This window comes from Manis pentadactyla, chromosome 13 (genome assembly GCF_030020395.1).
Source record: "Manis pentadactyla isolate mManPen7 chromosome 13, mManPen7.hap1, whole genome shotgun sequence".
NCBI lineage: Eukaryota > Metazoa > Chordata > Mammalia > Pholidota > Manidae > Manis > Manis pentadactyla.
Window position 1 is genome coordinate 52,882,723 of NC_080031.1, and position 25,660 is coordinate 52,908,382.

The 25,660-nt window shown below is 36.0% G+C and overlaps 3 pseudogenes; 2 read left to right on the forward strand and 1 right to left on the reverse strand.

The window, feature by feature from the left end:
* The first annotated feature begins 2,845 nt into the window (after positions 1-2,845).
* On the forward strand, positions 2,846-3,791 carry LOC118913220 (26S proteasome non-ATPase regulatory subunit 12-like; annotated as a pseudogene).
* Positions 3,792-7,734: 3,943 nt separating this feature from the next.
* On the reverse strand, positions 7,735-8,642 carry LOC118913224 (olfactory receptor 2T4-like; annotated as a pseudogene).
* Positions 8,643-22,867: 14,225 nt separating this feature from the next.
* LOC118913225 (olfactory receptor 2T29-like) lies at positions 22,868-23,825 on the forward strand (annotated as a pseudogene).
* The last annotated feature ends 1,835 nt before the right edge of the window (positions 23,826-25,660 follow it).

A 25,660-nucleotide genomic window follows, 5' to 3' on the forward strand; every position in this document is an offset into this window, starting at 1 on the left:
CCCGACTTCAAGCTGTACTACAAAGCCACAGCAATCAATGCAATTTTTTACTGGCACAAGAATAGAACCATAGACAGAAGGAACAGACTATAGAGCCCAGATATAAACCCAAGCATATATGGTCAATTAATATATGATAAAGGAGCCATGGATATACAATGGGGAAATGATAGCCTCTTCAACAGCTGGTGTTGGCAAAACTGGACAGCTACATGTAAGAGAATGAAACTGGATTATTGTCTAACCCCATATGTAAAAGTAAACTCAAAATGGATCAGAGACCTGAATGTAAGTCATGAACCCATAAAACTCTTAGAAAAAAATATACGTGAAAATCTCTTGGACATAAACATCAGCAACTTCTTCTTGAACATATCTCCTTAGGCAAGGGAAACAAAGGACATTATCAGTAGAAAAAAATATATCCTACAATATGGGAGAATATATTCATAAATGACAAATCTGATAAGGAGTTGACATTCAAATTATATAAAGAGCTCATGCCCCTCAACAAACAAAAAGCAAATAAGCCAATTAAAAAATGGGTAGGGGATCTGAACAGATGCTTCTCCAAAGAATAAATTCAGATGGCCAACAAGCACATGAAAAGATGCTTCACATTGCTAATCATCAGAGAAATGCAAATTAAAACCACAATGAGATATCATCTCACACCAGTAAGGATGGCCACCATCCAAAGGACAAACAACACAAATGTTGGTGAGGATGTGGAGAAAGGGGTAATATCCTACAGTGCTGGTGGGAATGTAAATTTGTTCAATCATTGTGCAAAGCAGTATGGAGGTTCCTCAAAAAACTAAAATTAGAAATACCATTTGACCCAGGAATTCCACTCCTAAGAATTTACCCTAAGAATGCAGAAGCACAGTTACAAAAAGACATATGCACCCATATGTTTATCGCAGCACTGTTTACAATAGCCAAGAAATGGGAGGAACCTAAGTGTCCATCAGTAGATGAATGGATAAAGTAGATGTGGTAAGTATACACAATGGAATATTATTCTGCCATAAGAAGAAAACAAATCCTACCATTTGCAACAACATGGATGGAGCTAGAGGGTATTATGCTCAGTGAAATAAGCCAGGTGGAGAAAGACAAGTGTCAAATGATTTCACTCATCTGTGGAGCATAAGAACAAAGAAAAACTGAAGGAACAAAACAGCAGCAGACTCACAGAACCCAATAATAGAATTACAGTTATCAAAGGAAAAGGGACTGGGGAAGATAGGTGTGAAAGGAGGGATAAGGGGAAAAGGGAATATTGCTATTAGCACACATGATGCAGCAGGGGGACATGGGGAGGGCTGTACAACACAGAGAAGACAAGTAGTGATTCTATAGCATCTTACTAGACTGAAGGACAGTGACTGTAATGAGGTATTTGATGGGGACTTGATAATAGGGGAAGTCTCGTAACCATAATGATGTTCATGTAATTGTACATTAATGATACCAAAATAAAAAACAGTAAATAAAAAATGAAGCAGTTATTATCATAGAAGAGAAATTGACTGGAAAAAGAATAGTGTAACATAATAGAGTCTAACACAATAACAAAGGAATCAGTCTTGCAAGATGACATACCACCTTTACATATATGAACATAGTAAAGGGGAATCTAAATATATAAAACAAATATTACCAGTCTGAAACAGGAGTTGACAGGAAAACAATTATGATTGGGGACATTAATATTCCATTTACATCAATGCATAGATCATCCAAATAGAATATCAACTGGCTTAGAAAATACAAAAAACATTGACATTAGATAGCACAATATAAAAAATGGCCTAAAGAGATACAGAATATTCCAGCCATAATTAATAAATATAAATTCTTCTCAAGTGAACATGGAACACCCTACAGGGGAGATCACATATTAAGTCTCACAAGAATTCTCAATAATTAAGGAAGATAAATTCATAAATATTTTATTCCCACCCATATTGATACAAAATCAAAATGAAGTAAACAAATAAAATGGAAACCCACAAAAAATGTGGAAATTAAACAACGTGCTACTGAACAACCAAAAACTCATCAAAGAAAGCATAGGAGGAAAAAATTGCCTAGAGACAAATGAAAACAGAAATATTAAATTAAAAATTCTATCAGAATCAACAGAACTACTTATAAGTGGAACGTTCATAGCAATAAAAGCCTACTTCAAGTAACAAGGAAAATTTCAAATAAAACATCTTATTTTGCACTGAAAGGAACCAGATAAAGAAGACAAATAGGCCAGGAAAATCTACCCTGTGGTCATGGATGAGAAGAAACAACATTGTCCAAATGGCATCCTCTCCAAACAATTTTCAATTTCAGTGCAATCCCTATCATAATACCAATAGCATTTTTCCATTACCTAGAACAAATATGCAAAACTTATAAAGATCCACAAAGACCATGAAAAACCAAAACAACCTTGAGAAAGAAGTCAAAAGCTGGAGTATCATGCTTCCTGACTTTAAGCTATACTACAAAGCCACAGTCATCAAAAGAGTATGGTACTGGCAGGAGAACAGACCCTAAGATCAATGGAACAGAGCAGAGAGCACAGACATGAGCCCATACATATATGGTCAGTTAATGTGTGACAAAGGAGGCAGGAGTATACAGTGGTGCTCTTGTGTTGCCAACATAGGGAGATGCCTGGGGGGCGCTCATCCTGGGACAGTGGTACACTGATGGGCACATCGCCACGGCAGAGGTGGGCTTGGGCACATGGGGATCCAGGCTGCGCACATGCAGAGAAGCTGGCAGAGGAAGGAATTCCTTAGGAAGTCATTGAAACATTCTGTCTTTGGAAAAACAGACCCAGAGTGCTTGTGATATGGTGTCCACATCCTGTTTCTTAGTTGCAGTAGTGAAGTTGTGCCTCATGAAGCTAAAGAACCGTATTTACTCAATGAAAATATTATGCTTTTGTTAAAAAGTTACAGTCGGTTAAAACAAGCTGTTGCAAATTGGTTCAAGAGTGCTGTTCTTACATTGATGAAATTACAGACCTTCCATTGAAACTGCAACTAATTTATACTCTAGAAATGGTCACAGAAGGCAATTTTGTGTTGAAATTGAGTGTTTAACTGAGTAAAGCATTAGCAACTATAAAAGCATAAAATGGTAACGTGAGAGAGGCAGCCTCCGTTTTACAAGAGCTTTAGGTGGAAACCAACGGGGCACTAGAAAAAAAAGAGCGTGTGGAGTTTATTTTGGAGCAAAATAGGCTCTGCCTAGCTGTGAAGAATTACATCCATAACAAAATCATCAGCAAGAAAATTAACACGAAGTTTTTCCATGAGGAAAATACAGAGAAATTAAAGTTGAAATACCATAACTTAATGATTCAACTGGATCTACATGAGGGCTCCTATTTGCCTACTTACAAGCACTACATATATGATCCTCTTTGCAGAGGACAGGAAGTGAAAAGTGACAACAGGCTCTGAAAAGTGTGTCCTTTATGTTATCTTGGCTCCTTTTGACAATGAGCAGTCAGATTAGGTTTACCGAATAAGTTGTGACAAGAAGTTAGGAGAAATCCCTAAATGCAAGGATCTTTTAAAGCTTTTTAACACAATGGAGTTGATGCATTGGTCCCAGTTGTTGAAGATTATGGAATGGAATTAAGGAAAGGTCCTGCTTCCCTTGTCCCTCACATCCAAGAAGAGCTTCAAAAGAGAATTCTGGCCCACACTGGGCTTACCTTCCTGACTGCTGAGGGGAGATTGGGAAATGATGGAGGAGGACTCAGAGGAACCTAACACCCAAGGTCTGAGATCAGCAGCTGTGCTAGTCACTGTTCTATATGGCTGATGACTTGCCACTATAAAGAAAGTAAAAGAAACATGCTGGTTGCATCTGATACCCACCCTTCAAATGGCATCCCGGATGAGCTACAAATGCTGTTACTGGCTGAGATGCTGTTCCTTCCCAGGATCATTTCTTGGAGGTGGCAAAGAATGAAGCCAGCATACAAGATGAGGAGTGCAGAAGAAAGGAAAGCTAACACTTTTCAGAAGGGGCTCCAAGGAGGGATGCTGCGGGGCTGCCCTGTTTAAGGTTTATAAGCCAAAACACGGAGTGAATCTTGTGAGTGGCAGGAGTCGCTGCTAGGGCCTGTTGTTATGGCCAAGCTGGGATCAAAGGAAAGAAAACCTTTCTTTTCCTCAGGCTGATTTTCCCAGATGTCCAAGATGAGGCATCTTTGCTGAGAAGCCTTGACCCTAGTTCTCTTCTGCCTGTGTCTTACCATAACCTTGAGCTCTACCTGCCTGTGTCTGACTTATACCTGCCTTAATTACATCAGGATTCAGGTCACAAAGAGGTGGGCAGGGTTAAGGATTTTCATCAGGGAATAGAGAATGACCCAAAGGCATCAACGAAAGGCTGCAATGGGAGGCACAGGGGTTTCCAGGATCCATAGCAGCTGAAGTTGCAGGGGGATTGACCACTGTGAGACCTGGGCTGCAAGTGGAGAGACTCAGCCACCTCTGGCACAGATGGTGCTGAGATAGGCAATACTCAGACCTCAGTCTGCTCCTACCTGCCAGTCACGTGCTGGGGTCTCTTGGTGGTCAAACTATCCAGAAGGCAGAGGGACAAGTAGAAGACAAGGAGGAGCTTTCCCTTCTCAGATGTTGGGGGCTAAATTAGTCAAGTATTACATAGCATGAGAAATAACACTGTGTAGCAAAATTTAAAATCCTTTATTGTTTGAACCAATAATACCCTTCTGGGAATCTGTCCTACAGAAGTAATCATATATGTGATGGACACACCTGTTCTAGACACTCATCTTTCTAATAATGCTTATCAACTCTTAAATACAGTACCACTAAGTTCAATAGCCCATTTATTTAAAAATCCATCCTATAGATTATGAGCCAGTCTTCAAGCACCAAATTGGTAAGACACCAAAACTAGCATGCTGAGTGGAAAAAGCATGTTGTAGTCCCGTGCTTGATTTTCTTTTTTAAAAAGAAGTTTGAATTACATAATTCAGGGTTCCTAGACATAACAGTAGAGGCTTATGCTTTCTAAACTAAGCATCTAACAGGTACAAAAATAATTTGTTTACAAATAATAATCTAAGAGGGGGAAGAGGCAATTCCAACTATTTTCAAAGCCTATTGAACCTATCTAGTTAAATTAAATAAGCCTTATTTTTAGCAAATCCCTGGGAAATGGTTTTGTTTATTCCATTTCTTCAAGTTTTATCTTTCAAACACATTTAAGAAGGCAGAAAATTTATGAAAAATGTTGTTAACCTTCTCTACCTAAACTGTGTTGTTTAATTCTTAAATTTGGATAAAGAATTTCAATCACAGTCTTTAATGTGCTCTGGAGGGTATAGAAACCTGACGTCCTGTTATCATGTTATTGAATGATCAATTAGTCCAAATGGTGGTGGCATCACTGTCATAAACACATGAATAAGTAAGAAGCTTGAAAGTGTGCACTACTTCAGTGCACAGCTAGTTGTTTTGCACTGTAAGCAAGAGTGACTGAGTGCCTGGAGCGCTTCTATTTCAGTTTTTATCTCTACATATAAGAACTTTCCAGCAGCAATCATTCCTCCCTAAGAATTCTAAATATTAGATTCTATATATAATTTGTCAAATATTTTTCATCCACACAGGTAATGTAAATTTTTATTATTACAGATAATGAAAAAAAGTAAATTTTAAACACACTGTCTAAAAATAATCATTCTAAAAGCATACTTAAGTAAACTTTTTGGTTAGAAATAGAGTAATCTAAAAATAATTTGGAAAAAATTTTTGAAAAAATATAGCTCCACTCCACTTTTTGTTTTATTTGTTCTATTTTGCTCCCCATGTCCTAGGAAATTTAAAGTGGAACCATCAAGTGTGTGTATAATTATGGTCCAGCAAATTGAGGGCTGGGATATACAATTATCAATCCCTTAAAATTTATAGCATACATATTATATTATTCATTTTACTATGATAAAAATATTGGAAATTTGTTTTCCAGCATTGTTTCCTAAAGACTGCATGAGTCTTAATTTACAGTCATGACATAATCAAGTGTGTCAAAAAGAAAAGGGAAACCATCTGATTCTTTACAAATGGGACCCAATACATAGGAACATGGAGAGCAACCACATCTGTGGCTTTCTTTAAACAGGCTCAACAAGGCCCCACACACTCCAAATACTGCTCCCCCCAAGCCTTCCTGGTGATCAGGCGTGTGGTCCAACCCACTCAGATCAACACCGCTCATTTCATTACCTGCACTCACCTGATCTTCTAGCCTCCAGCATTCACTTCTCCAGTTGATTTCCATCAATTTAACATTACTAAAATTCCAGTCTGGTCACTTCACTACTGTTTATAAAACTCTTGGTCACAGAAGGGCAAGAAATGAGAATATAAAGTGCAGTAGTCAATGAAAAGCCATTGGGACATTTATGTTTCCTGCTTGGTCAACCATCTCTCCTTCATGCTTCATATTTTCTCTAGATCTCGTCTCTGAGTGAGTTCCCCATTCCCCACCCTTATCTACTCATCTGACGGTAACATCCAGTCCTGAATCAGTATTGTTTTCCAGGCACTGCTATCATCCCCCTTGTTTGACAATACTCTTAGGTCACAGACAGAACTGAGGTGCCATTGTGACCTGTACAATTTCCATATGAGCATCTAGTGATAGCATATATTTTATAATATTTATTTGCATAATATAAAACTGCAACTACAGGTTAAAATTCTTTGGGTACCACAACCAAGTAGATTCAGATTTTAATTTCATTTAGCTATTATTTTGAATATAATATAGCACAAGAAATATTTATTAAATAAATTAACTTAGATAATTGATATTCCTATGCTTTTTTTTCTAATAAATACATACTTTGAAATCCAGCTCAGGTGTTACCTCATGGAAGGAAACCTCCGTAAATCTTTCTTCCACTCTTAGCTTACAGTTTTCCCACAGTTCCTTATGGAATTCAAGATCCTAAACCTACCTCTTGCTGGAAAAAACCAATTGCTACTAGGTGCATTGAGGTTTGGACTGTATGAAAGAAGGTAGCCCATATAAAGTTGGGAAGATGCCAGAACTGTCTCAGAAATCATTAGACACATTGAAATGAACACGTTTCCTAAGAATTATGTCACACTGCACAAACATAACACAAATTCAAAAAAGAAGAGAATGTATTCAAAAAGCAGAAAGAACTGATATTTTAAATATTTATGCAGAATAACTTTATATACACTGAAAAGTAGCATTTGTATGGGTATGCATTGTATAAAGCCCATACACTTTTGACCTAGAAACACCGAATTTTAACACTGCTGCTCATTCATGTCATCTCTTTTCCTCTTTCCAATTTAAATAAATTTCCTAGCTTTGCATTACTTTCTCTTCTAAATAATTGTATTATGTGTTTTATGAAAATATGGATGTTTTTTCTATAGATTCAGAGTGCAGTTATTAACTTCAGTAAAAATAGCACAAATACAATATGCTTGTACAATATATCTTAAAGAGTTACAAAGGAGAAAGAAAGACAAGGAAAAATTTTCAAAATTGAAATTTTCTAGTAGAGGGTTACATTTTTTAAAATATGTATGAAAAACAGATGAAGCATCATGCTATGAAAATCTAAAGAATAGTGTTGACATAAGATTCTAAATGTATGATATTTAGAGAAAGTAAAAGCAGTATTAAATTTTTCTACTTTATGGTTTCTTGAAAGACAGGTCCCACATTCAACATTTTCTTCAGAGCCCCCATAACATATTTATTCCTTAGACTATAGATCAAAGGGTTTAGCACAGGAGTGAGAATGGTGTAAAAGACAGACACCACCATGTCCTTCTCAGGGGTGTGGTAGGAGCTGGGGAGCATGTAGGTGTAGACGGCAGCCCCATAGAAGAGGGTGACCACAGTCATGTGGGAGGAGCAGGTGGCAAAGGCCTTCCTCCGGCCCTCTGCTGAGTTCATCCTGTGGATGGTGAGGAGGATGAAACCATAGGAGCCTGAAATGATGGTCACAGGGATGAGCAGCATGAGGACGCAGCAGAGGTACATGAGTGTCTCATAGGTGGAGATGTCTGAGCAGGAGAGCTTCATCACAGCAGGGACCTCACAGAAAAAATGATGGACCTCCCGGGATCCACAGAAGGGGAAGGTCATGGTGATGGGAGTGAACACGAAGCCGTCCACTGATCCCAGGAGCCAGCAGCCAGATGCCAGGAGGACACACACCCTGTGGTTCATGAGGACAGGGTAATGGAGAGGATGGCATATGGCTGCATAGCGGTCATAGGCCATGGTGGCCAGGAGGAAAAATTCTGATCCACCTAGTGTCAAATAGAGGAACATCTGAATCCCACATCCGGGACAGAAATGTACATTACGTCCATGAGAGACAACTGGCTGATGAAAAAGTACATGGGAGTGTGGAGGCGGACATTAGAGTATATGAGAAGAATCAGGATGGTGTTTCCAGACAAGGCCATCAGGAAAACCATGAAAATGACCACACCAAGGAAGGCTGGGTGTTTTGATTGACTGAAGATTCCCACCAGGATGAACTCTGACCTTCCTGAGTGGTTGGCCATCCAGGTGGTGTCCTCCATGATTACACCTGGCCCGTGAAGGAAGGCATTAGGGTTAGTGGATCAATCACGAGAAACTACCCTCTGAAATAAACATTTAGTGAGTATGTGTATGTGTGTACCAACCTAAATATGCTAACTGGAGGAAATCCCATGGCCTCCAGATCTGGAAATTACAAAGTACCTGGAATTCTACTAATTGACCAGAAAAGTAGCAATTCACAACTATGGGTCAAAAGAATTGGTAACTTATGGCGAGACTGCCACAGTTGAGGTCATGAGATTATCTGAAGATATAGTGTCCTTTATAGACAAGTACGAAATTTGCATTGTCATTCTGCCCTATTCAAACACAGTAAGTGGATCCCTGAGAAAAGATACATGTTATTCTAAAATCTTTGTTATAACACTCAGAATTTTATTAAAATACCTTGTTCAAGGATCCCGCTCATATCTTAAAAACTCTTCAAGGTATATTCCATATAAGATATATTTTATTTCATACTGTATACACATACCAAATCATCACATTGTACACTTGAAACTAATATATTGACATATATCAATTATACATCAACCAAAACAAAAAAGATTCAAAAGCTAGCTGAAACACAGTTTGGGGAAAATGTATATAAAACAGTTGAACCCATTTTTCCCTTTGGGTTGGGCCACCCTCTGAGGCAGTGGGGTTTAGTGTAGAGGGTTACATAGCACAAGAAGCAGGTGGGGATCCTCACAAACACCAGCCCCCTACCTATCCTAGGTGCACTATGTTAAGAGCTCAAACTCTGAAACCGGACTATACTTATGGGTCTAGTTTGTTTTCTAGATACTATTCCTCTGCCCATTCTACATAAAAAGAGGGTAATAATGTTTAATTGCAAGTGTACTTAAGATTAAGTGAGGTAAAATAGTGAAAATGTTTAGAATATTAGGAGTAACATGTGAATAAACATAATGTATACTGCTAGTTCAAAAAGTTAATATCTACAGTAATAATTGTGTATAATCTATGTAGGATATGGTGGCTATGTCTGTTGATATAAAATATATTGTCTAAGTTCACCAGTTTAATCCCTACTTATATATATCAGAATTTGGATTTGGTCATTTCTGTATTCCTAACCAACTTAGGTGTGTGTGTTTGTATACATACATATATTATACATATACTTTGTATATATACATATAATTATATTATACAAACATATAAAATTTAAATAAGTGTTTAAATAAATATGAATACAGACTTAAATATATTTTTCTTATTTAAACCTGATTAAGCAGAGTCTTTATGTAGAAATGTTTCTCGTTTCTATTTAGTATACATTTTTTCAAGTTGAAATTAATCTTCTTAAAGCTTCTGCCATTTTCTCTAAATCTCAGGGAAGAATACATAGGATTTAGAGTGTTACTGCCAATTATAAGACGAGGCTCTCATTTTTTCCTAATATTACCTCCTTTAACTCACACGGAAATTAACGATTCATGGAAACGGAGATGCAGAGGCAGACTGCGCACCACTGCCGACCGTCCCCTTACTGCGCACGTCCAGCCTCTGTGTTACAGACGCTGAAGGTGAAACACAAACTAAACTTGGTTGCACTTAAGGAGGTTGCAGTCTATTTAGGGACAAATATATAAATGTGACTTAGTGTGGAATTTTTAAATGCCTACAAAATAGATAAATAAATAAATAAATAAATAATGGACGCACATAACCTCTGGCTTTTCTTAAGAGAATCAATCAGTAATAGATTCATCTACCTTTTCTCTTACAAAGATGAAACATTTGCAGGTTTTCAATTTCTGATATGACAAAAGTTAAATTTCAAAAGTCTTTACTAGCAGGAAGGAAATATTTGGCACTTCTTTATGGGAAGAATTTAGAGGTAGCTATGATGAAGGGTTATTTCAGAAGGAATTTCCAAATTTCAAGTATGTTTTATTTTCTTGTAATAATTCCAATATTCAGTTTACTAACATTCCCAGGTCTATGGTGCCAAAGCAGTAGAGAATACTGTAAGTGATTTTGATTTCTTGATATAAATATCTAACAAATCTGGGATACATTACTCTAAAAAATTATAACCTTTCTGTGAAATTCCACCCTTACTGGTAGATGGATTCTGAGCTCTGTGCTTAATTTAAAAACAGAGATAAATTGCAAAACATACCTGATGACCAAGTCTACACATGCAGCCAAAGTGAAGCAAGGACCAGCTCAGTGTACAGTTCGAGTGAACACCTTCAAACTGTTTGCAGAGTGAACGGAGGAAGACCAGGGAGGTGCGTGGCAGGTGCCAGGTAAACCTACGCTGTACTCTGGTAAGTGGGGTAACTGTCATTGAGCCACAGTAAGCAGCCCACCTGGACCAACAGGCAAGTGAGGAACACTCTGTATCAGGCATGGCAGCTGTTTCTCCCACACACTTGCTTACTTTCTGCTAGTGTAATTCCTACAGTTTCATGTAAACAACTTAGTGCATGTTTAATTGGGAAATCACTGAGAGTTGTGGTAGAATATCAAATGTTTATTTGAAGCAACTCCTCAACGGTTTAACTACACTTCTTTCCCAAGAGCTTCTGTGAAGTACATACTCCTAATTTTCTCCTTTTCCACATTAAAAGATTCAGCATCTCAGGGTCTGCCTAACACCATGCAACTAAGCGGAGTTAAGAACCTGTGTCTCAGCCCAAGAGTTGAACCCAAAGGCTGTGACTCTGCCTCAGAATTCTTGAGGAAACATTCCTCCCTCCACAGTAAACAACATTGGTGAAGTCACACACTTTCCATTTCCTTAGGGAAACAGAAATATGAAGGAGATATTCTTTTTGGCATTTTCTAACCTTCAGAAATTGTCCTAACTCAAAGTAAAATCAGTACATCTGTTGTCAAATTTCTGTCTAAGGGGAGTAAAAAGCATCACCCAATATTCTTTTGTCCAAAATACTCAGAAAAGGAAAGCCCATTTCCTAATACGTAGCTGTAAATACATGTTACATGAAGATATGAAGAAGAAAAGTACATTTGCCTTCCTTCTTAAAAACAGATGATAGGTAAAAATTTGAGGAAATATTTTTGGCAACTAGTAGAATGTATCAGGAAAGAAGAATAAGTCAAAACAATAATTACCCTTTGATCTCACAGTTCTTTCTATTTTTCTGGTTAACCCACCATCAGATGATGTTGCTCATCTCACCCAGATGGGCTGAAGGAGCATGTCCAGGTGTAGTGAACAAAGAGAAGTAGGAGAGTGACATCATGCCTGGTTTTATTATGCCTACTGAGTGAATGGTTTTTCTTTTGATAAATTCCCTCTGAGACCTAGAAAGAGGAATGCAATTAAGAGAGCTAAGGAAGCTCATGGATATACTAACTTTGCATTTTTTTTGTCTGATATCTTTAAAAGAACTCCTTTTATTGTTAATCTCAATATGTATCAAAATCTTAACCTATAGTAACAATAATCACAAATCCCATCACTAATAAATTCTCACCTATGAAATATGAGTTAAATCCGTAGAGCATTTTCATTTTACAAAATATGCTTTTATGCATGTGTGACTATATATACAAAGATATATAAATATATAGAATTTTTCTCATTAAAGCTGAATGAAAATTTGTGAAATACTGTTTTTTTCTTATTCCTCTTATCTTTCCCTGATATAAAAGCTGAAACTATTAGTTCAATTGGCTTGTCAAAAAGAATACCACTAATTAGTACTAAAAGTGAAATCATCTCCCCATCTTTGCCTTGATCAGTGTTCATTAGATTACTGATTACATACCTTCTGTTATTCATTTAGACTCTATGTTAATTTAATGTTTCTTCTATATATTTTTTCAACATTTTCAAATCCTTTTTATTTTAAAAATGTTTTCCAGTTTTAGTGAGATACAGTGACATAAAACTTTATACAAGTTTAGTATGCATAATGTGATTAGTTGATATGAGTTTATATTGTAAAAATTTTACTACAGTAAGGTTAGTTAGTGTATCCTTCAACTGACATAATTTGCATTTTGTTTTCATTGTTACAATGAGAACATTATAGCTCTCCTCTCCTTGGAACTTTCAAGTATACAATACAATATTTTGAACTATAGTCACCACACTGGATATTTAAGTCTAAAGTGTAAACAAACCATAGCAAAATTATTAGCTGCAGAAAAGGCAGTACTCAGAGGGATTTTTGTACTAATGAAAGTCCACATTCAGAAAGAAGAAAGATAACTTTACCCCTCATAGAACTAGATAAATCAGAAACTAGGTCCAAACCTGGAAGAAAGGAACTAAAGTTCAGATCAGAAATTACTGAAACAGAGGCATAAAAAATTCAATGAAACGAAGATTATATTTATTAAAAAGATAAGCAAAATTGAGAATCCTTTAGCTAGGCTTAGTAATAAAAAAGATAGAGGACATGAATTAATAAAATAATGAGTGAAATAGGAGGCATTACCACTAATACCACAAAATATGTAGGCTCATTAGAGACTACTGTGATAATTTAGATGCCAACAAATTAGACAGTCTCAAAAAAAAGGATAAATTTCTCATATACAAGATAAGCTCCTCAAAACATTTGGCATACCATGTCTAAATCATGAAGAAATAGAAATCTGAACACTCTGGTAGGAAGACATTGAATCAGTAACCAGAAACGCCCCACAAAGAAAGGCCAAGGATCATATTGTTTCATATATTAATTCTCTCATTTAAAATATAATTAATGTCAATTATTCTCAAACTCTTCTTAAAACCTGAAGATAAAACACTCCCAAAATTATTGCAAAAACAGAACTACCCTTGTAACAATGCCATGGTAGAATATTATGAGAAAAATGTATGCCAAAATGCCTGAAGAATATAGATGCAAAAAATTCTCAGCAAGATACTAGCAACTGATTTCAACAACACATTAAAAGGATCATACACAGTAATTAAGTGAGATTTGTCTTTGCATTTCAAGGATGCAACAATATACACAAATCAACCAATATGATGCAGTACATAAATAGTATGAAATTTTAAAAGTGATCATCATAGTGCATATGAGATGTTTAAATCCCAGTGACTTTTCATGCTAAAAATTCTCAATAATTTGCATATACAAGTAATATATAACAACATGATAAAGGGAATATAATGTAAACTTACAGCGAATGTCATAGTCAACAGTAAAAGCTGAAATCTTTTCCTCTAACAACAAGAACAAGGAAAAAGTGCCCAGTGTCACCTCTCCTATTCAGTATAGTACTGGTTGTGTTAGCCAGAGCAATTACATAGGAAAAACAAAGTCTTCAGAGTCAGAAAAAATAAAATTGTTTTTTTTACTGATACATTGTTATGTATAAAAAAATCTTAACTTAAAGACCCCCAAAAAGTTTCATCTAATAAGAAATTCAGTAAAAGTTTAGAATATGAAATCAACATACAAAAATCAGTTGCATTTCTATATGTTAATATTAAACTAACTGAAAATAAGTAACAATCCAATTTACAATAGCACTTCAAATTAAATATTTCAGAAATAAATTTATTTTATTTTTTTCAACATTTTCCAACTTTTTAATATATAATTTACATATAATATTGCATAACTTTAGCAAGTGCAACATAGTGATTGTATTTATGTATTCAAAATTATTACAATGATATGGTTAGTTAATATATCTACACTTCCCATAGTTACTATTCTTTCTTAGAAGTAAAGTTTTAAGTTCTAGCCTTGTACAGCTTTCAATTATATGATATAGATGGTTAATTATAGTCACCAGGCTCTACATACACCCCAAGAACTTACTATCTTCTTAACTGGAAGTTTGTGGACTGTGACCATCATTACTCATTACCCTGCACCTGGCAAACATCTATCTGCTGTGTTTCTACAAGATTTTTATTCCCCATTAAGTAAGATCATAGAGCATTTGTATTTATCTATTTGACCTATTTCACATAGAATGATGCCTCCAAGTTTCTTCCATGTTGTTGCAAATAGAAGGATATTCTCTTCTGTGGCTGGATGATATTCCTTTATATGTCCAAAATGTTCTTTATATGTTCATCCATGGATGTACAGTTAGGCTTTTCTGTTTAGGAATAATATTAGCCAAGAATGAAATATCTATACAATGAAGACATTGATGAAGGAAATTAGATACACCAAAATTAATGCAAAGACATCCCATGTTCATTGATGGGAACAACTGTTATTGTTAAAAGCTAGCATACAAAGCTACCTCTACATTCAATGCAATCCCTACCAAAATTCCAATGACATGTTTCACGGATATACAAAAAACAATCTTAAAAAATAGAGTAAAACCCTAAATAACCAAAGCAATTCATTAAAAAAAAAAGCTGGATAGTAGGCTTCCCAATTTCAACCTATATTTCAAAGCTATATAAATCAAGACAGTATGGCACTGGCATGAAAGCAGACATAAGCACCAACAGAACAGAATAGCAGAATAGAGAGCCCAGAGATAAATCACCTAATATTTGAAAAAAGGAGCCAAGAATACTCAGTTGGAAAAGATATTCTTTTAAATAAGTGATGCTGAGGAAACTGGATATCCAGATGCAAAAACAGGGAAATCAGACTCTTATCTTACACCACTCTGAAAATAACTAGAAATGGATTATGTACCTAAGTATAAGGGATGACACTATAAAAAGTCATGGAGGAAACTCAGAGGAAAAGTTCATTGACATAGGTTTAGGGGACATGAGACAAAAAGTACAAGCAACAAAAGCAAATACATATGAATGGAACTGCAAAATATAAAATGTTTCTCAGAAACAAAAGCAGAAATCACCAAAAGCAGAGTTTCAGAGAACTGCAATCTTTTGCTGGTGGAGGATCTGGCCTTGATCTATAGAGTGGGAGAAAATATATGCAAACTGTATATCAGATAAGGGGTTAATATTCAAAGCATAAAAAAACCTTATACAAATCAATAGCAAAAATACAAAGAATCTGATTTAAAATTAGGAAAAGAAACCAAATAGATATTCTCCAAAGACATACAAATTGCAAGTGTATTAAGAGATGCTTGACATCAGTAGTCATCATGGAAGTGCAAATCAAAACTATATTGGAATATTATTTCTTATCTGATATGTGAAAATAACTGAATACTTGTAAACTCTTGGTGGGAATATAAATTAGTAAATCCACTATGGAAAACAACATTGAGTTTCTTAAAAAATTAAAAATATATCTACCATGTGATCCAGTAAACCCAATTTTCAGTATGTGTCCAAGTAAATACAAGTTATTGAAGACATATATTCACTCTCATGCTTATTGCAGCATTATTTGCAATAGCCAACATACAGAAGAAGATAAGTGTCTATAAATGAACAGATAAATAAGATGAGAGATGTAGAGACAATTAAGGATGGAGATAGTCATAGAAATACAGGCATACCTAGGAGATATTGGGTGTTTTGTTTCATATGACTGAAATATAGCAAATATTACAATAAAGCAAGTTAAGTGTATTTTTTATTTGACCAGTGCACACACAAAATAAGTTTTCACTTTACCATATATGTATCTCAATTAGAAAACACTTTATTGTTAAAAAATGCTAACCATTGTCTGAGTTTCAGAAAATTGTACTCTTTTTGCTGGTGGAGGATCTTTCCTTGATATTTTTGGCTGCTGACTGATTAGGTTGGTGGTTGTTGAAAGTTGGGGATGAGTGGTAATTTACTGAATGAAGATAAAAATGAAATTTGATGCATTGTTTGGCTATTCTTTTTATGTGTTATTTCTCTGTATAATGGGATGCTATTTAATAGCATTTTACCCACAGTAGAACGTTTTTTGAAATTGGAATTAATCTCTTAAACTCTGTCACTGCTATACCAATTGAGTGTATGTCAGCTAAACACTTTTCACACCTTCACCAGGAATAGCTTCCTTGTAAAGAAATAACATTGTTTGCTCATCCATAACAAGCAACTCCTCATCGATTCAAATTTTATCACAAGATTATAGCGATTCAGTCACATCTTCAGAACTCCACTCCTAATTCTAGCTCCTCTGCTGTTTTCATGTCTGTGGTTGCTTCCTAAGACAAAGTCTTGAACCCTTTAAAGTCACTCATGTTGATTGCAATCAATTACTTCCAAACTCTTGTTAATACTGATATTTTGACTCCTTCCCATGAATTACAAATGTTCGAAATGGCATATAGAACAGTGAATTATTGCCAGAGAATTTTTAATTTACATTGCTTAAATCCATCAGAGAATCACTGTCTATGGCAACCATAGTTTTGCCAAATGTATTTCTTCAATAGGACTTAAAATTCAAAATTACTTCTTGATCCATGGACTGCAGACAGATGTTGTGTTAGCAGCATGAAAACAACATAGGTCTTGAAAATCTGAAACACAGAACTTGGGTCACATGGTGTATTCTCAATGAGAAGGAGTATTTTGAAAGGAATCTTTTTATATCAGCAGCATGTCTCAACAGTGGCTTTAAGTACTTAGTAAACCATGTTATAAACAAATGTGCTATCATCTAGGCTTTATTTCATTTATAGAGCAAAGGCAGAGTAGATTCAGCATTTTCAGAATGGTAAATGAGCTTTGGCTTCAACATAAAGTCCCAGTTGCCTTATTCCCAAATAAGAGAGAGAATCAGTCCATCCTTTGAAGCTTTAAAGTCAAACATTGATTTCTCCATTCTAGCTATGAAAATAGCATCTCTTTCCAATGTAAGATTATTTCATCTCCACTGAAAATCTGTTGTTTTGTGTTGCCACTTCATTAATTATCTTAACTAGATCTTCTGAATAACTTCTTACAACTTGCACAGCAGCAACTGCTGCATACATCCTGAAGATTGCTGCTTTCCTTAAGCCTTATAAACCCACGTCTTCTAGCTTCAAACCTCTCTTCTTCAGGTTCCTCACCTCTCAGCCTTCAAAGAATTGGAGAGAATTAAGGCTTTGATCTGGATTAGGCTTTGGTGTAAGGAATGTTGTGGCTGACCATCTTTCCAGACTGTTGATACTTTCTCCATAACAAATAAGGTTGTTTTTCTTTCTGGTAAATGCAGGTGTCCCCTGGACTGTCACTTCCCATTACCTCAAAAACGTTTCCTTTGCATCCACACCTTGGATGACAGTGGTACTTGATGCCTGGCTGTGGCCCATCATCTCTTTAGACATGAATTCCTTACTCTATGCACTCACTTCCAGCTTTTGAATTAAATTGAGACAAATGCAACTCTTCCTTTCAATTGCATATTTAGAGGCCATTGTGTATTTATTAATTGGGCTAACTTAATTATTGTCATGTAGGTGATAGGAAATCCTGCAGAGTGGGAGAGAGATGTGTAACCGCTGGTTGGTGTAGGATTCAGAACACATAAATATTTACTGGTTAATTTTTAAATCTTATATAGTGATTCATGTCACCCCAAAACAATGACAATGGTAACATCAAAGTTCACTGAATCAAAGATCATCCTCAGAAATATACTAGTAATAAAAGAGTATGAAATATTGTGAGACAGAATGTGACACAGAACAAAATGAGCAAATGCTATTTGATAAATAGAGTTAATGGTTGGTCAATGAAATGTCACAAACCTCCAACATATAAGAAACACCAAATCTGTGAATCGCAATAAAGTGAAGCATGGTAAAGTGAGGTATGCTTGTAGATACAGATATTGACATAGATATAGATATAGATATGGATAAATTAGTATGATGATACAGATACAGATATAGACAATGGAGAATTATTAAGCCATGAAAAAGAAGGAAATCCTGCCATTTGCAACAACTTGGATGAACCCTGTTATTTATGTTAAGTATAGTAAGTCAAACAGAGGCATACAAAATATATGATTTCTTTTGTATATGGAACCTAAGAAAGACAAAATCACAAAAGCAAAAATAGAATGGTTGTTATCAGGGGTTGGAGATAGAATAAATGAGGAGCTATTTGTCAATTAAAAGATTAGTAAATTATGAGGGTCTAATACACAGCATCCTGATTTTACTAAACAGCTTATTATATAACCAAAACTTGTTTAAAGAGGTCTTAAATGTTCTAACCAAAACAAATCATAATTATGAGAAGTGATGGAAGTGTTAGGCAAAGCACATTGTTAATAATTTATCAATAATGTTTATCAAACCAACATAACTTATACATGTTCGCTACATTATGGTGGCTATAATGTAAAATATTACACTGGATACTTGAAAATTTCAACGAGGATAGAGCTATTTTCTCACCACAGCAACAACAAATTGATAATATAAGTTGAAGGCTATACTAACTAATCTTTTGTGTTTAATCCTTTGCCATATATACCATAAAAATTCATCCTATTACACATCTTAAACTTACAGAATGAATGCCAATTATATATCAACAATATGAATACATTTAAAAATAAAAATTGGAAAAAATGAAAAAATGAGGTAGCATTAAATTACCATGGATTTCGTGTAAATAACAGAAGAAGATATACAAATCAGTAATCTAAAGAACAGAGATCAATGAGAAAGATGTGAATGAAATGAACTTAGTTTTACTTTCAACCAGAGTACTGACTGGTGATATTGTCTTTGAAAAATCAGTTGAACTATTAGTTTCATATTCTTTATCAGCAAAAAAGAAAAATGACAGTTACTCACAATTTTCCTTGAACTTTAAATGATAAAGTATATGTATACATATATATATATGAAATTAGTTTTCATAGCTAAGAATTTACATGAGTTGGTACTTGTGATTATTATTAACATTATGTTTTTGATGCATATTGTGATTAACAGTAAGACATTTTCTTTAACGACATGATAGAGAAACAAAACAATCACATCAGGGCTATCCACTAGCTTCTTTAGCTCTTTTAATTGCATTCCTATTTATAGTGTCAGAGGAGAATTGTTGTAAAAAGAAGCCACTCACTCAGTGGGCATAGTAACACCAGGGATGATGTCACTCTCTTGCTTCTCTTTGTACACTTAACCGGGACATGAGCCATTAGCCCATCCGGGTGAGACAAATAGCGTCAACAAATGGTGGTTTCAGCCACAGAAATACAGGGAATTGCAAGAGCAAAGGGTAATTATTATTTTGAATTGTTCTGCTACTGACAAATTCTATTAGTTGTTGAAAATATTTCCTCAAATGTTTACCAGCCATCTGTATTTAAGTAGAAAAGCAAGTATACTTCCCCTTAAGAATCTCTTTATATGTCATGTATTTACTGCAGTATATTAGGAAATGCACTGTATATTGCAATGTGTTAGGATTTCGTTCTGATGCATTCTTTTCCTGAGATTGAAATATTACAGAGGAAGAACTACTGTTTTATTTGAAGTGGGGATGACTACTTGGAGTTGATTTCTGAAGTTTATAAAATACTGAAAACAAGTGTCTCCATCATATTTAAAGTTCCCCAGGAAAGCTGACATGGGCGCCCGACACCAGGTCATCCCCCATGGAGGGCAGGCCACGCTGTCAAGAGACCTGAATCAGAGGCACAGCCTGCGGGGCTGAATCATGGGCTGAGATGAGTTCTCTGCTTGGTTTGTGGCATTAGGCAAATACTCCAAGAACCTGAAGCTTTTATCATGTAAAAGCACAGAGTAAGATAAGAAGGTACCTCACAGGCTCCTGGGAAGGATGGAATGTGGTGAGCATTAGGGCAATTCCTGGAATGCTGTCAGCTTCAAATAAAGGTTTGGCATATGCCACAGACACTGCCCATGACCTCAAGTTAAAGATGCACTAAACTGCTTCCACGAAACTCAGGGAATTGCGTTAGAGTCAGTCTGCATGTGGTGGGCGCCGCTGCTGAGGGTGGTGCAGGCACGGCTCCCTGTCTGTCTGTGTCCCAGATGGGCTGCATGCTGTGGCCTAGTGATGCTGCTGATCCCCATTTACTGAGGTGCAGCAGAGATGTGCCCAGTGACCCCAAATTCCCTTCCAGTCTCCCTACACTCGCTCAGCAAACAGCTGAAGGTCTCACACAACTGGTCCCTGCGCAAGTCCTTGTTTACTTTTCCACAAGTAGGCTGGCAAACAAGTGTGCTTTGCAACTCACTGGGTTATTTTTAAAATTTTCACAAAGCTCAGAATCCACATGCCAAAGTGCATGGGATTTGAAAGAAAACTTACATTTTCTAATGCAATGTGTCCAGATTTCTTGGATATTTTTATACTAAGAAATTGAAATCATTGTCAGTGTTTTCTGCTGCTCTAACACCCTGAATAAATTCAATTTTTAATAGATTGAATATAGTAATTAACCTTTGGAATTAACACAATATTATAAAATATATTTGATATGCAAAATATCATTGTGAAATATCTCTACAATGTAACCACCTGTAGACCCTTTCCAGAAAGAGAAGTTCAGATTTCCTTATTGTTAATAAGGGTTTTATACTTGCCAGAAATTGAAAATCTTCAGAGATGTAACCTTCAGGAGAAAATACAGATGAAGCTCTTACTGATTCTCTTAGAGAGACTAGATATCTTTTGCATCTATTGTTCATTTTATTTATATTGTAGTTATTTTAAAATTATACATTAAATCATATTTATATAATATTTGTCCCTGACTAGACTGATTGTGACCTCCCTGAGTTTAATGAATTTTAATTTGTCTTTGATTTATCTTCAGATAAATCAGAAGCTGCCAGTGACCAGCAACATAGAAAAGCCAACAGTGAACTGGAGACAGAAATATCTCAGTGCTCTTCAGCATTCCACTCTGTCTGTTTCCATGAACAGTTATTTTCTGAGTACATTAAAGCAGTTAACATTTGGGGAAACAAAAGCCTTGCCTGACAAATGGCAGTGACACTCTCAGTCCTACTTCTTTTCCCCTGATATTTATAGCAAGGGGTAGAAGCTTAAAGAAGGTGAGTTTGTTTCAACTTGGACAAACATGTCCTAGATAGAAAAAAATGGATTTCTATAAGAAATTCTTCCTAACCAGGGTTAAAATAAGAATTGTATGAATATATTTATATGTTTATATTTAAAGTGTTCATATTCATAAAATAATTATATGTATCTATATACATACATAATATACATAATTCTTATGAATATATAAACAAATTCTTACCTAAGTACTCTATGAATACAGAAATAATACTTATTAAAAGCATAAGTAGATACAAAGACTGGTGAACTGAGCTAATACATCTTACATCATCAGACAATAATAGTAAGAGCAGTATCTTACCCAGATTCTGCAGAATTATTTCTTTCTATATTAATTATTTAAAATAGAAATATGTATGTATATCCATCAGTAACTGTCAGGTTCCACCTATGTCCATTATTTTAGCTCATTTGTTCCTAACCATGCCTGAAATCATTGTGCTTGCCCTCATTTTATGTAGAGTGGACAGGGGAATAGGAGTTCAGTATAAGCTGGACCCACAGCTGCAGTACGGCTTCAGAGTCTGGGCTCCTAATGTTGCCCCTAGGTTGTCCAAAGAGTTCCTTGGTGAGGCCCACAGGCTACTTCTGAATATAAGGCTCAATCCACCCACCTTCACTGCTTCAACGTGTGATTCAGTCTCATGGGCACAATAGGTTCAAACATTCATATGGATTATCTCAAACTGTGATTCAGTTACTCTTTAAGCCTTTTTTAAAAATGAAGTATAAAATTGATACATAACATATTAGTTTCAGGTGTACAATGTACAATGTAATGACTCAGTATTTGCATGCACAGTGAAATGTAAAATATTTCTAATAGTGAATGAAACTTCAAGAGTTTTTAAGAGCCTAATTGGATATTAAACCAGAGATGTTAGTGAAATTCTGTGTCCTATAACAAAAACTTTAGAAAGTGATATCCCATCTTTAATAATTCACTTTTTTGTGTTTGTATACACTCATGAATACGCAAATTCCATACTTAATAAAGGACATATATCATCAGATCATCTCATGATCTTGAACTTTGATAACCTGAAGTGACCAATTATATTGTCCCACAGTTGTGACTTATTAATTTTCTGGCATATTAATTGAATCACAAGTAATGTGTAACCTCTCAGTCTCCAGGACCATAGGGTTTCCTCCACTTAGCATAACTGGGTTGATACACACACACACACACACACACACACACATATGCCCACACCCTAAAGAGTCATTCAGCAGGTGGCATCTCATGAGTGCTCCATTACTTCTCTCCTTGGTGGGCCAGGTGTAATCATGGAGGACACCACCTGGATGACCAACCACTCAGGAAGGTCAGATTTCATCCTGTTGGGAATCTTCAGTCAATCCAAACACCCAGCAATCCTTTGTGTGGTCATTTTTGTGGTTTCCTGATGGCCTTGTCTGGAAACACCATCCTGATCCTTCTGACATGCTCTTTTGCCAGGCTCCACACCCCCATATACTTTTTCATCAGCCAGTTGTCCCTCATGGATGTAATTTACATTTCTGTCACTGTGCCCAAAATGCCTGTGGACCGGGTCATACATGTGAACACTATCTCAGCCCCCGGATATGGGGTGCAGATGTTTCTCTGTTTGATACTGAGTGGATCAGAATGTTTCCTCTTGGCCGCCATGGCCTATGACTGCTATGTAGCCATCTGCCATCCTCTCCGTTACCCTGTCCTCATGAACCATAGGGTGTGTCTCCTCTTAGTGTCTGGCTGCTGGTTCTTGGGATCTGTGTATGGCTTCATGCTCACACCTGTCACCATGACCTTCCCCTTCTGTGAGTCCCAGGAGATCCATCATTTCTTCTGTGAGGTCCCTGCTGTGATGAAGCTCTCCTGCTCAGACACCTCCATGTATGAGACACTCATGTACCTCTGCTGTGTCCTCATGCTGCTCATCCCTGTGACAGTCATTTCAGACTCTCACTACTTCATCCTCACCATCCTCAGGATGAACTCAGCAGAGGGCCGGAAGAAGGCCTTTGCCACCTGCTCCTCCCATATGACTGTGGTCACCCTCTTCTATGGGGCTGCCATGTACAATTACATGCTCCCCAACTCCTACCACCCCCCTGAGAAGGACATGGTGGTGTCTGTCTTTTACACCATACTCACACCTGTGCTAAACCCTTTGATCTATAGTCTAAGGAATAAGGATGTTATGGGGGCTATGAAAAAATGTTGAATGTGGGACCTGTCTTTCAAGAAACCATGAAGTAGGAAACTGATATCAATGTATTTTCCATCTCTCTGCACATGACACATTTATAATCTTATATCAGCATTATTCTTTATACTTTCATAGCATTGTGTCTCATACAATTTCTACACCTCTTTTTAAGAGTTGCTTCCATGTTGTAGAATACTTCAATTTATAACCCTTCTCCATTTAAAATGCATTATACAATCATTAAAGTTACATTTATGAGAGTTGATAATTGCACTGTCTGTAGAAGAATATCCTTATATTTAGGAATATATAGCAACAATGTTTACAGCAAAAATGTCATGTGAAACAATGAAATTGATTTATGACAGGGGAAGAGAGAGAGAGAGAAGTAATAAAACAAAGAAGGTAATATAAACAACTTGAGAGTTTTGGTAGAGTATGTGGGTGTCATTTTTACCATTCATATCAAAGGTACTTTTCTGTGAAATTATTCTATATAAACAGTTAACATATCAATCCTCCCTCTTTTTTGAGTTTTTATTTATTTTTTCTTCATTTTTGAGAAGATTGTGGAAGGTGACATCTGAGCTAAATTTTGAAGTTTGTAATTTATTAGTCAAGAAAAGATGGCAGGATCTAGTAACCATAATGTTGGTCATATAATTGTATATAAATGATAGCAAAATAAGAAAAAGAAGGCAGGATATCCAAGAGTCAAACTCATTTATTGATTCAAAACATATTTATGATACTATATTGTAATACAAAAATATGTATACATTATGCTATATTATAATACAAAAATTGGTAAATAAAATTAAAATCTGAATATTACATACTTGATATCCCCAACAAATATCCCCAAGAATAGTCAAAGTATATGATGCCCCTTGATGGCCATGGGGAAGGGGTGCAGCTCATAAGGACAAATCTGTGCTACCTATGATCCATGAAGCTCAAGAACAGGGACTGAGAGCAGAGCGTGGAACTCAAGAGTTAAACGGTGACTAGATGTTACCTCAGTGGAGTGTAGGAGGCTGGATCGTGGAGAACTTGCTTAGAGACAAGATACCTCAGAAAAGCATGAGCAGCAGACATACAGGTATTCAAGCAGGAAAAGGAAATATTCCAGTGGCCCTTCCTTTCAGGCTTTATATTATAGACTCATTTCTTAGCCTTCTGTAATCTAGAAGTTTACAAGCAGTATTGAAAAGACCAGAATAACACTTTAGTAATGTTAAATAGATAGCAATCCATTGGAGAAGTGAACAGTGGAGGTCAGGGGAGCAGGTGAGTATGGACAGAGAGCTGAACCGTGTTGGTCTATGTGCACCTGGACACGCTGAGCACCAGGAAGGCCTTGTGCGGAAGGTTATTTGGAGTGTGTGGGGCCTTGGACCTGCTTCGCAAAGCCACAGACATGGTTGCACACTGACCATGATTAGTTGATGATTGTAACTATGGATCTGAAGTGTTTGGGGAGACAATGTGGAGCAATTTCCAATATTTTTGTCACAGTAAAACAGAACTAATAAAATATGCATTCTTCTAATCTAAGTAATTGAAAAGCACATGTATCACTTTTCAACTTGGCAGACCATAAAGATACAGATATTCATGGTTCCACTTACAACACACAAAATATAGGGAAAATAATGAACAAAATTAAACAAAATGTTGGGTGCTACCATGTTCTTCAAAAAGGGGGATTACAGGTTGGCATAAGGTGAAGGGCATAAAGAGGTACAAACTTCAAATTATAAGAACAAATTAGTCAAAGTAATAAAAGAATGATACAGGGAACATAGCAAGTAATGTAATATCTTTGTATAGTGACAAAAGTTAACTATAGTTATTGGGGTGAGTGCTTTGTATGTAAGTGTCA